General features: G+C 37.8%; 1 protein-coding gene across 1 annotated transcript in view; it reads left to right on the forward strand.

The window, feature by feature from the left end:
* The window catches only part of LOC116840384 (protein N-terminal asparagine amidohydrolase), a 119,824-nt gene that overhangs the window by 29,069 nt on the left and 77,212 nt on the right, over nt 1-13,543 (forward strand). The window lies entirely within an intron of this gene.

Below are 13,543 nucleotides of genomic sequence, written 5' to 3' on the forward strand. Positions count from 1 at the left end.
AGCACAACGAAAAATTCATTCATTTGCAGCTATTACATCGTTTCAATATCTATTATTACAGATGGTTGGTTGAACCTACCAAAAATTTTGTAACTATTACAAAATCGCTTATTTTGCTCAACTATTCAATAAGTTTTATTTACCAAATATATTCTGGAAGCAAATAAATTTTACTTCTGTCAAATAAATAATTTATTTTACAGAACTAAATTAATTAATAAGTATTGCCATAGCTTTGGCCCGCTATATTTACGTCTATTTAGTAATAGTAACCAAATTTTAGTAATATTTACTAAATCGTTCTCTCAGTGTAGCAACACTTACACACGCCCCGACTGGAAACTTGGCCAGATCGAAGACGGCCTTGTTTCCGGCATATATAAACTGTGCTGCGAAGTAGGACGCGCATAGCAATTGTGCCTTTAATTATTCACCGGCCTGTGAATTTCGTCCCGTGTATAAGGCCGCTAACTTTTTGCACCTGCGCGCGAAGCGCATCCGCGTAGCGAATCGCGTTTGCGCTATCTTGTAAGCGCGTGCGAGAGGAGGCACGCGGGTGTTGCCGCAAGAGTCCCTATCGTATGCATTAATCTTTATTGTATAACTTCGCGCACCTATAATTTTACGTTGCAATTTGCCGCGCGGAGAGACGCATAAGTATAATCGTGTCTCGCACCTCCTCGTCGCGATACTGCAACATATGCGCCAGACACTTACACGTACACGACTCCTCGTTCTCAGAACGAGGCAGATAAGTCGTTTCTTCTCGATTTTATACGCGTCAGACATGCGTCCTTATTAATTGGGGCATTATATATAAATTATTTCAAATATTTTCTCTCTGTTCGGTCGTTGATTTGTGATTTTTAACCTTTTTTCATTCTTTAACGTACAAAACGAAAGAAGAGGTAATAAAAATGAGATATTAACTAAAAGAAGGAAAGAGATGATTAATTTAATTGAATTTATTAGATATTAACTAAAAGGAGGAAAGAGATGATTAAAATTAATTGAATTATAGATAGCAGCGCTTCTTGCGTCATTTTTTTACAGAAAAAGAGAAACTTCAAACAATATTGGCAAATAATCGTGCATGATTGTTCGCCAATCTTCTTGAATGAGTAACTCAAAGATCTATATAGTTATTTACAAAATGGTACAGGATTGTTAATACTTTCCTGTTAAACAAGTTGGAAAAAGTCATTTTAATGTTTCCAGCGGTTCTCGAGTTGTGAGGAAACATATAAACAAACAAATATGCATGTAGGATAAGCTGAGAGTTCTTCTTTGAAGTCGATTAAAATTAGCAATATGTATAGAAGATTATTATCACTAACGTTTTTGTAACGTTCACCAGAGAAATGCGTCTCCTGACTGTAATACTTTCGCCATGCGATTATGGCGTTGCAAATACCAAATACTTTATTCCTGCATGTATGCACTTCTTTTCCTCTCGAGAGTCAGAATTACGTCGGCGGGTCGGCGCGACTTTCGCGCGTATAAATAATCTCTAGACGTAAATCTTCCGATTTGAAATATTCCGGCCATTAACCATTATCGTCGTGCCATCCGCGAGCTAACGGGCCGCTGCGTAGCGCTCGATGAAGATCGTGAATTCCGCGTTTCTCAGCACGCCTCAGTCGCGATTTTCATTTCGCGGACAAACAAGTGGTAAGCGCTGCGCGCTCGAAAGTCGTCAAGTGCATCTCGCGGGTATAGAAATCCGCACCCACGCTCGGAACTCCGTACTGCGCTCAGCTCGGCGCTGCGCACGCATACACACACACACACACACACACACACATACATATTGAGCGCGCTTCTTGCGCGCTGCTTGCGTTGCAACGTGTGTACGCGTACACACACGGCGCGGCGTGGGTGTATTGAGAGACCCGGCGCAACTGGACTCCCCCCGGGGGCCCACATAAATCAGAAACTCAGGTTCAGGCCTAGCCCGCGAAGCACGACGCCAGAAATTTAGATGCACCGGGTGTCCCCGAAGTAATTTCCCTCGCGAACGGCGGCCGAGGACGCAGGCGGAGGATGAGAGAGGGAGACAGAGGCTCACGGAATTGGGAATTAGGGCGGGACGCTCGCCCTCCCGTTGTTGCACCCCGCCGGAGTTTCGGACGATAATTTTAAGCGCCGCGCCCTCGTCGCCGGCCGTAAATCAAACCGATGGGTCTAAGTGCGTTAGGCACACCCGATGGAATCGCGTGCCGCGCGACGCTGTTAATTTTTTTTGTTACCTATCTCGCTACTGCACGTGTGCGATAAATGTTGCCGGTTGTGTGCCAAACGGCTCCTATTATTTTTGATCCTTTGGGTACTGTCAATTCGCCGTATCCGGACAAGCTTCTTGTCCGTGACGATAACGTTCGTGTCACGGGTTCTCCGCGAAATTATCGGGAAGGGAACATTGTTAGGAACATTATTAAAGGAGGCGTTGGGAAGCACTGGCAATCTTATTATAAGGGTTTGATCAATGAAGATTGCGAGGTGCGAAAACTGACCAATGTTCGTTTTAATGCAAGCGGTTGTTAAGTGAAACATGTTTACAATATTTCGTTTATGTAGTTAATATATGAAAAGTACAACACATAATTCTTTGAAGTAAATATATAACAAATATATAATAAGTACAACAAGTAAAGGATGTTTTATATAGGGGGAATATTGTATAGTTCGTTTTTATATAAGTTTTTTTTTCAATTACACTATGTTTCTAGCAGTGCAGGAATAGATTATCAGTAAGACCTATCTTGATAAGGAGTATAGCAAATTTTGCTAGAAACACAGCAAATATTACAGTTCTTAAAACATAAATATCACATATAAAGTGGCTACAGTTATGCAAGAATGAGAAATCCAAACCATAAAATTGTAATTTTTTAATTTTTGTTACCAATAGGTACTTTATACGTCTTCCTACATAAAATAAAAAGACCTTGTGGACACTTAAAATGAATTAAAAACAGTGTTTTATTTTCTATTAGTTGCGTCATTTTTACTCATTTTTTCAGACTTAAGTTTATCGATGAGTACTCCTAAATAAAGGAAAATTGGTCATGCTTCTTGAACAATTGCGAAGAAATCATGTATCAAATGATTTTAATCATGATTTAATGACTTAAATCATGTATAAAATTTTCATTTTCATTTTTGTCGAAACATGTTTCATGTAGGTTGGGTCATTTTTGCATAGCTAGGACTAATATGAAATGAAACGATAGGCAATTATTGCGGAATGTCGATATATTTGTTGGTTATAAAATTCTACGGTAACTTTTATCGTAAAATTTTTCTCATTTAACATTTTTCCGGTTTGACTTGCGGTGATAAATTAGATACGTTTAGATACGCTCAGTTAGAGCAGTTGCTGAGATAAGCTCTTATCATATAAAAAGAATCAATTTTGGCTTTGATTCGATATTACTTGATTACATTAACTTGATCACGTTGCTCCGCAATTCATTTTGCGTCGAAACGAAGGTCGGCTAGCTTTCGCGCGTGTATAGTTGCATATTGTAGATAGCTGTACAGAAATATTTTTCGGTCGCGATGCGATAGAGATCGTTGATTGAGCGAACCAGTTCTCACATTTCGCTCGGTTTTCCCGCGTAATTTCGCTCTCAACGGCGTTTTATGCCCGGCATTTTGCAATTTTCTTCTAACCGCAGACGAGATGTTCGATATTACCGCGGCCGATCCCTATCTCGATTTCACGCGACATTGATCGGCGAACGAGAAACAGCGTCGTGGATTTAGCACCGTAATAAAAGGCGCGCTTTGAGTGTGTGTCGAAACACACTTTCATGCGATACTCAACGATGCTCCGTCGCGAGTCGCGTGATATCGACCCTTTACGAGTCTGACGCGATAATTGCAGATTTGCATAACCAGATTATTTCAACGCCAACATTATGAGTAGTCAGCTGTATTATTTTATGTACAGAGTGTTTCAATAAAAGCGAGCAGTCTTCTAGAGGCGTATAGATCAGGTGAAAATAATCCCATAAAATTCTGTCTTACAACGCACCTCCTGTTGAGATACTCACTTCTCAAATTAGGATCTGAGGATTGTAAATAACTCTTATATTGCTTGGCGAGTTTTCATAATCTTTGTATCGTTTTAAAATTAAGCGAAGATCGTGTTATGATTGTTTGACACATTTTTTATATTACGATAGAAAGTCGGAGGGCTAACCATCCTCCACTTTAGGGGATAAATTTCTTTATCCCCTAAGTTTTGGAATAGTTTTTTAATCCTAAACTTGCTAGGATTCGTTTTTTTTTTAAAGAAAAGTTTTTAAAAAGAAGTCCAAACTTTTTTCGAAAGAAAAGATATTAATACTGCAACTCTAGACAAAATTGTAAAACTCAACTTGTTCTCGTAAGACTCGTAAAAACTTATGAGTAGATTTGCAATTCTACATAGAGGGAAAGTTACCTTAAAATCAATAAATATTTCTTTGATGGGTGCCATTAACATATTTACTTAAATCTAAATTCTCTTTACTTAAATCGAATATTGTTTACCTGATTTAAGTAAACAATATATGGTTTAAATAAAGAGAATTTAGATTTAAATAAATATGTTAATGGTATCCACATCAAAGAAATATTTCTTGATTTTAAGGTAATTTTTCTCTCAGTGTATGCGGACCATATGCTGATCATACCATAACTCTTACGATTAACTAGAAGTTGTCTAGACCAACAATAAAGTAACGATTTGTGAATTTTACCAATATTACGATTTACTCGTATTTGCTTATAATTGCAGCATAAATCTTTTCTGAAGAAAAGATATTAGATCCTAATTCAGATGAGAATATCTTAGCAGAAATGTGTTGTAGAGAAAAATTTTATATTAACTTATCGGGCTACTTTCATCATTTTACACGCCTCTAGAAGATTGCCCATCTTTATTGAAACGTTTTTAATAAAAATATATACTCGATATATTTTGATAGATATTATATGAAATCACAAACTGTCCTACAAACCCGCTTATTAATGGCAATGGTGTATACAGATAGATCATAACATAACTGTAATAACTCCTTACAAAATCAATTTAAGCCCGTAATATCGAAGGGTGAACGAGAAAAAGAAATTACTTGACTTGATTGAAGAGAAATTGCTGTCTGAATGTTTCCATGGTGGATTATCGATTATCAATCGATCTATCTTCCAGAGTGGATGGTCAGACAATATCTCGTCGCGGTGAAGACAAGTTCCGCGTAACATCCGGAAGATAAATGCGGACACGTGCATTCGCGGAGTATATCACGTCGAAAGAAACGACGTCAGGAAAATGACATTCCTCTCGCTGTGATGCACGGTTGTGTCCATCCTCGATGGCGGATACCGTTACGTTATCGTCGCTATCGCCAATAAATGGGATTGTCTTGACTCTTGGCGATTCCCTCGCTCTGTCGCGAATATTAATTTCCGGCCCGGCTACTGGAATAATACTCATTCCCTTGTCGTCATCGCCAGGATGTAATCTCCGGGTCGATTAACTCTTCAGTAGGCGCGTACGTTTTTTTACAAAAAATGTTACTTGCAAAAAAGGGTAGAGGAATTTTATGTTCAGTTTGACCTAATCTACCTTCACACGAGAATTGTGTTGTGTCAGACATTATTGTATAATGAGCGAGAATAAGCAAGTTGGATTTCCTTACTTGTATTAAAAGAAATCGATTAACGCAGAATTAAGCAATTAAAGATGATGGTGTTCTAATATTAATAATTGGAATTCAAGATACAACCATTATTCCAGTATATAACTTCGTGGAAAGTGATATCATTCAAGTAAAAAGCATACAGTTATAAATGTTTTATATTAGGAAACGCGCGGCACAGAAGAAAAAATAGTGTTCATTGCATCATTGTTTTTGTGTAACATCCGATTATAAGCCAAAAGATTAGCAATTAAAGATGATGGTGTTCTAATATTAATAATTGGAATTCAAGATACACTGAGAAAAAAATATAGTTGTCTTTGGCGTCAACTATACTCTTTTGTCATTTTAATCACAAAAATAGTTAGAAAAACTATTATTTTAATAAGTGTTATTAGAAAAATGGTTCTTCTAATTATTTTTTTGGTTAAAATCACAGAAAAGTATAATTGACGCCGAAAGCAACTATATTTTTCTCTTAGTGTAGTTGCAAAAATGATTCATCGCGTATGTTATTTTCGACTATTATTACCACAGTTCAAAATTATTCAACGATTAGCTTCTACAGGTCATGTCCCTAACTATGTTAATTGAAAATTAAGTTTCAATGATTCGATTCAACATGGGAAATCCTTGATCTGCACATGCCTGTGAGGTAGCGTGTTTATTCGAGAGTACCGAAAGCAAGAATTATGGGATTCATTCGTTACTAAGCACCTTTATAAACTCCTTCGACCTTTCGCTTATTTACCCATCATTTCGTAGAGACACGTCCTCGCGATATCTCATCTCGTTCGCTGATCTCGTTCTCCCAGCCATTACTATCGTTACAGAGTTAAATAGCCATCAATGTCTACACGAGGCTGCATGAGATTGCATCCACCATGCCGCTGATGATACATACGTGGAGGCAAAAACGCGGTCATTTAATACGCTCAGTTACGGGTGATTCAGCCGGTACACTCGCGGCCAGATAGATCGTCCGCTATTTTTTGTATGAGTTCCGGAACGTTTCGTCTAATAGGGGAGAGTTATACCGTCGGAAAATAGATTCTCTCCTGTTGAACGGATGAAACTTATCACACAAAGTCGATTCATTTTTCTGTCCACGATTGTGCTGATCGAAAGTTGCAACCCTTTCCCGATGAGTTTCGTAGCGTTCTGTATCCAATAGGAGAATTTGTTTCTAGTAATTCTCAGAAGATGCGTGTTCCTATTGGATGTTGCAAAACGTTTCTTATCGAGGAAAGGTGTCGCTACACTTAAGGAGTTCATTCATCAGGTGTGTATTTTCAAGGCGCCCAAGGGGCGTATCTTCAGTGGCGCATCAAGAGAGCTACTCATAAATTCATTATTTATCGAACGAAATTACGTTTTTATATATTATCGAAATTATGTTTTTATATATTTATTTCACTATCTAAATAATAAATATTAATTTGAAATTAATTTCATACATGATACCACCTTGCTACGTTTCATTCAGTGCAATACATAAAACACCAGTCTTTTGGCTTACAATCGGATGTTACACAAAAACAATGATGCAATGAACACTATTTTTTCTTCTGTGCCGCGCGTTTCCTAATATAAAACATTTATAACTTGTATGCTTTTTACTTGAATGATATCACTTTCCACGAAGTTATATACTGGAATAATGGTTGTTTTCATCAACATATGCAAAATCGCGATAAATTTCTCACAAACGGTGCGGACAAATCGCACGAAATTTAAGCTACGAATCTGTCTTACTGCGATAAATGTTACATCAAATTTTCATGTAATTTTAAGCATTTTGACTTGAGTGAACGTGAACGCCTTAATCAAGCCGACTGTGCGCGATCAAGGTGTCAGCAGGATATATTTCGGCAGGACCCTCGCGTGGGACAGTTCGTCGGCAGGATCGAAAGGGGATCACTCGGCTTTTTCACGCACTACTTTCGATTTCGACGGGCCGGATCGCGCGCACGCGCGGTATACACACGTGTAGCACGTAAAGGGAAATAAAAAAGAAGGAGGAAATAAGGGCGGGGAGATCCGGAAGAGAGAGAGAGGCCACCTCATCTCCCGCGAATTCGCCGGGCCACTGACTTCTTCCCTCGCGTTGCATAACGCGTTGCTCCGCTCCTTCCTCGCCTCCTGTCGGGAAACGACGTCGCGTAGCGGCAGATGAGAGCCACTGAATCGTGTACCGGTTGTTCCACTCGTGGAATGCGGACCGGCACTCTGTGTGCGTGTCCCGCCGCTGTGTGCGTGCCGGCTCACGTACGCAGTGCCGTAAGCTGTTCCACGACGCCCACGATTGTCCAGAGTCATTTGCTCGACTTTTCCTCAACCCGTTAACGCCAGTTAATTTTTGAACATCAATTTTTCGGACGTTTCATCTGCTTCATTTTCTTCAATTTATCTTCTTTTTCTTTACTTTGATCACATTTTACTTAATTTGCGCATTAATTAACACTGCCAAATTATTGACGGCTTATATTTTGTACGAATACGATGCACGATATCAACGAAAGAAATACAACTGAAATACAATAATCATTCGATAAAATCTAACAATGCTGATAAAAGGGTTTAGTACACTGAGGGAAAAAATATTCAAGAAAGAAAATAATATTTATTCAATGGACAAGTATTAATGACATATTTACTTCTAACAATATAAAATATCTTTCTCAAATAAAAAAGATATATGTTAAAATATATTTTCTTAGAACCTCAGCCTTTCACGTGAAAGCGATTGTTTATTCTATTTAAATAAGAGAAATTTAGATTTGTAAGTAAATGTGTTATTGGTGCTTACCGAATAAATATTTATTATTTTACAGATGTTTGTTCTGTCAGTTCATGAGTAACGATACCTCAATTGCACAGCAAGTAGAAAGTTTTTCCAGACGATAATAGTACCGTTCTTAAAAGTATGCGTATGTCCTAGTTACGAAGACAAATTAGAGCCTACGTGCTGCGGCGTGATTACGTTCATGCGTACGCACATGCACGCACGCACGCACGCACTCACGTACGTAGCAGACAAGCGAAAGGGACAGCTGTGCACGTGTGCATCTTTCACGTGAGCCGCGGACGCAAATATTGTTATTATTGTTTACGACCGGAGGAGCGCGCACGCGGCATTCGGTGCACTCACGTTAAGAAAGCATTGTTTGCGTCTCATTGTCTATGCGCCTTTGCGTAACCGCGATAGTGCGGGTCGCCGGCAACTGCGACGGCCCTTAATCCTGGAGCATAACTCGAGCGATAACACGGGCGAGAATGTTAGACCGAAGATAGGAATTTTGGAGGGATTTGACAATTATGTGCGCGAAAAGTGAAACGGAACAGCAGCGGACGGACGTACATCAGAGCACATCTGATCTTAATTAGAGCGCATACCTAAGTGATAATTACCGCGACAGAGCAGTCAGCTGATTTATGCGAGAGAGAGGTTTTATTGAGTCGGCGTTTATCGTGATGCTTCTGTTTTTATTCTGAAAGATTCAATCTCCTCTCTTTTGTAGAATTGAAATATTTTTTGAAGCAATTTTCTAAAATTGGGGTTATAGCCATCGCGGGAAAAAAAGATTTTGCTGTCGCAGCTAATTGCTGAAAATGTGTTTGTTGCTGCGACTAAAAATTTGATGCTGTAACTAAAATCTTTTGTCACTATTGTTACTACATCGATTTCATAGCTAAATATACACATACTGAGAGAAAATATAAACAAATAAAAAATATTTATTTGCACTAATATATTTACTTAAATTTAATTCCCTTGATTTAAATAAAGTAAACAATTACTTTCATGAAAAGCTAACAGTATTTAAGAAAATGTATATTTTTTTATTTGAAAAAATATTTTATATTGATATAAATAAATAGGAAGTGTGTGCTCTTATCGCAAATAAATATTTTTCATTTCTTAGATTTTTCTCTCAGAGAGAGAAAGAGAAGCTAAGATTTTAAGAAAATATACATTTTCTTTGAAAAATATTTGATATTAATATAGGTGAATGTGTTATTACTTTCTACTTGTGCGCTGTGCAATTGAGGTATCGTTACTCGTGAACTGACAGAACAAACATCTGTAAAATAATAAATATTTATTCGGTGAGCACCAATAACACATTTACTTACAAATCTAAATTTCTCTTATTTAAATAGAATAAACAGTCGCTTTCACATGAAAGGCTAAGGTTCTAAGAAAATATATTTTAACATATATATTTTTTATTTGAGAAATATATTTTATATTGTTAGAAGTAAATAACCAACGAATAAATATTCTTGATTTCTTAGCTTTTTCTCTCAGTACGTCTTCTGGCAGTATTTTCGGATATACATTAAGTGACAACGAGATTTAGCTACCATACACAGCCTCTTGCTGTCGCGCAGCTGGCTTTCCTTTTCCCGTGATGAAATTCAAAAATATAATGGAGCGTTTGCCCTCGAATTCCGTGGGATTTCAATTTGCATGCGTGCGTGTTCAATGTGCATGCATGTATGCATCGTTACTCGAACGCGGCCGCCGGTCTGATTGTAGCCGTGCGCCGAGCGAGCCTTCGATCACCTCATATAATAGTGCTCGCGTGAATTTTCCAGCGCGCATTAATCAGCGGTAATGTCGCAATTCGTCTTACGGCTGGGATTTTTTTAATCGGCCGCGGCTACGGGTATTCTCTTAATAGACACATTAACTTTGTGCCGGTAATCGTCGGCGGAAATTAAATCTTATGTTCCAGTTGTAAATCACCGGGCAACGTGTCCTCGGGCGCTAAATAAAGAACGTGATTATTCATCCGATCAGGCTCGGCGCGGAGGGGAGGAATATCGACTGGCGCGCTCTCATAATCGACACGAGTCGCGCGAGCACGTTTCGCAATCTCTAATTGACTCGCTCGAATTATCACATCTGTAATCGGTTGTTTGTCGGCGGTATCGCGTCAGAGAGAACACACGTCAGTTTTGCGCATACGTCTCCTTCGCGTTGTTCAGCAACGCGGGGAACTCTTCGCGTCTTGCTACGCGCCGACATCAGCGCCGGGGAATTGAAGTCAATTACAGTCGCTGGATTAAGAGATCGTGCTCCGCAATCAATTTCCCCGTGACGATTCCTGTGCGAAGCCGCGACCGGAAAACGCGAAATGACGGCGTCACTTGTACGTAGCCGCTTACAAACAATAGGAGGAAGTCGTACCTCATAAATATTACGCGGCGAAACTCGCCAGTCGGTTGCTGGCGGCCACTGTATGCAAATTCAGCCGCTCGTCCGTCGCCTCGCGGCTGCGTTCCAATCGAGCACCCGGTATGAGCAACCCTCGGGCATATCGCAGTGTCGCGCAGTTTCTCCACGGATTTCGCACTTGCGAAAATGATCGTAGAAATCGTAGAGAATTGGTTTTGCGCTCAATGTTTGTAAAAAGTTCCGATATATGATAACGAGAAACAAGTATAATTAAAATTATAATTTATGAATTATATAATTATAATTATAAAATTATAATTTTAATAAAACAATGTTTGAATTACACATCATAATTTACACTATGATATAATGATAAATCTATTTATAAATTCCAATTACTAAATTAAAATTTTAACAAGTTTTGATAGTAAATAAAAATAAAATAAAATTAAGTAACTTAAAAAACTAGATTGCATACTCGATATACAGCCAGGATAATTCGCGATTTTATTTTCATTATTATTTATTTTATTTTTATATCTTTTTATTTTATTTCCATTATTATTAAAATTATAATTTAATAACTAACTTTTATAATTAGATTTATTATCATATAGTATAAATTATAATTTGTAAACACTGTTATTAGTGGACACTTGGTGAACGAAGGGACGACGAGTTTCACCAGGTGCACGAATATGGTAGCGACATAAAGTGACGTATTTAAGATGACTTCAGTGATTCGCTATAAAACCGAGGTTAGGAGGCAGCTAAATAAAGGGATAAGCAACGGACTCAGAGCAGCTTGCGACTTTTGACACACGAGGACTCGAGGGCAGGGAATTTACAATTTCTCCGACGGTCAAAATCTGCAAGGCGGAAGAAATTTAATTAGCATATTCAGGAGGGAGAGTCTGTCGCATGAGCAGACGCTCGAGCCTTGGTGCTTGGATACTTTCACCGGGACTTTTCTTACGTTATATTATTTCGAAGTATCGAATTATTAATTATTTATTTAGAACACACGAAAAGTAAAAGGAATAACGTAATTTTTGAGATAATACGTGGAAATATTGATGAGAAACTGGCACTACATGTACAAAAGTACATTGCGTTCATATAAAATTATAACGCACAAAGAGAACTAAAGGAAATTACTAACTGGAGGATACATGAAAAAAACGCTGTTATATCAATAGTAAATTGGAATAAATTCTCTTTATTCAATAGCAATATTATTAATGACATCAGTTCCAATTATATTAATGCAATCATACATTAATTGTATCAATACATTATATATTGTTTTAATAACTGGAGTATTTAATATTTTTAATACTACTGCTATTGGAATGAAGAAAATTCATTCTTGTTACGGTGCTGTTGGCCAGTTCTATTGATACAGCAACACTTTTTTCCGCGAATCACCTCTCGCTAGTAGATGCATTAGTCTCAAGATGATTCTACTAAAACTGAAAGGAAAGTATTCTAGGCACAATATTCTTAAAGTTAGAAGAATTTCGTAGTACAAGTAGGAATTCGTAGTGGAACAAGTTTTGTTCTTAGTAGAGATGTCTTGTAGTAAGAGAGCATTCTACTTCAAGTAAACATTGCTCTTGGTTCAAGAAGGGAAAAAAAGTTACAACAATATCTAGCATTCTACTTGAAGTAAACATATTCCTCTTGATTCAAGAGGGAGAAAAAAAGAGTTGCAATAGCATCTAGCAAATTTCCAATTAACAATCCATTTCACTAGAAGAAGAAATACTTTTTTCGATAGAAGTTCGCCTAGAATATGGGATTACAAGAAATAGCATCTTGCAATTAGAGTTCTTTTTTTGAGTGAGAGAATTGTGGAGACATTGTGAGGATTACAAATTCGACATTTTATGCGCGCAGCTGCGTTGATCCCCGAAAAAGCTTTATAAATTTCGACAGGTGTGAGGAACGCGTCTTAAATTTCAACAGATGCACGGACCAGCATGTCAGTCGGTGACTCCTTATGCGGAAAGGTTAAACGAATAATTCAGCGATTTAATTTGCAACGAATGACACGCGTTGCCTGCCTTTCAGTCAGAGCCGTAAACGCACAGCTTGGTATCGTTATTCTCACTTATTAGTCTCAATAACGTAGTATTGAATCAAGAAGATTTAGTTCAATTACAGAACTCCGTTGATCAAATCTATTGATATAACAGCACCTTTTTACGTGCATCAATTCTCATCGGTAGAATCGGCCAACGGCGCCATAATTGGAGTAAATCTTCTTGATTCAATAGCAATATCGTCGAAACTAACACTTCAGTTATTAAAACAACTTTTATACTATTAACTTCAACAATATCGTTAGTGAATCAAGAATATTTACTTAAATTATGACGCCGTTGACAAGACTTGTGTGAACTCGGCACACCATATTTAAAAATGTGACATTTTTTTTAGAGTTCTGATACTCTCTTGATAAGTTCTAGAGCCCTATGCAACAATTTTAAATAGTTCCGGTCATTAAATGCAAAAAACAGACTTTTAAAAAAAGGTGCGCTAAGTTCACGCAACGCACCTAATCAGTAAAATCAATTATTTCTTTAGAACTATTGTTATATATGATATAAAACTCTCGAACTATTGTAAAACAAACCGGAACTCTAAAGAAATAGTTGATTTTACT

The sequence above is a fragment of the Odontomachus brunneus genome, unplaced genomic scaffold (assembly GCF_010583005.1).
Source record: "Odontomachus brunneus isolate Ranch 3 - 2012 unplaced genomic scaffold, Obru_v1 Obru_scaffold_009, whole genome shotgun sequence".
Classification (NCBI taxonomy): Eukaryota; Metazoa; Arthropoda; class Insecta; order Hymenoptera; family Formicidae; genus Odontomachus; species Odontomachus brunneus.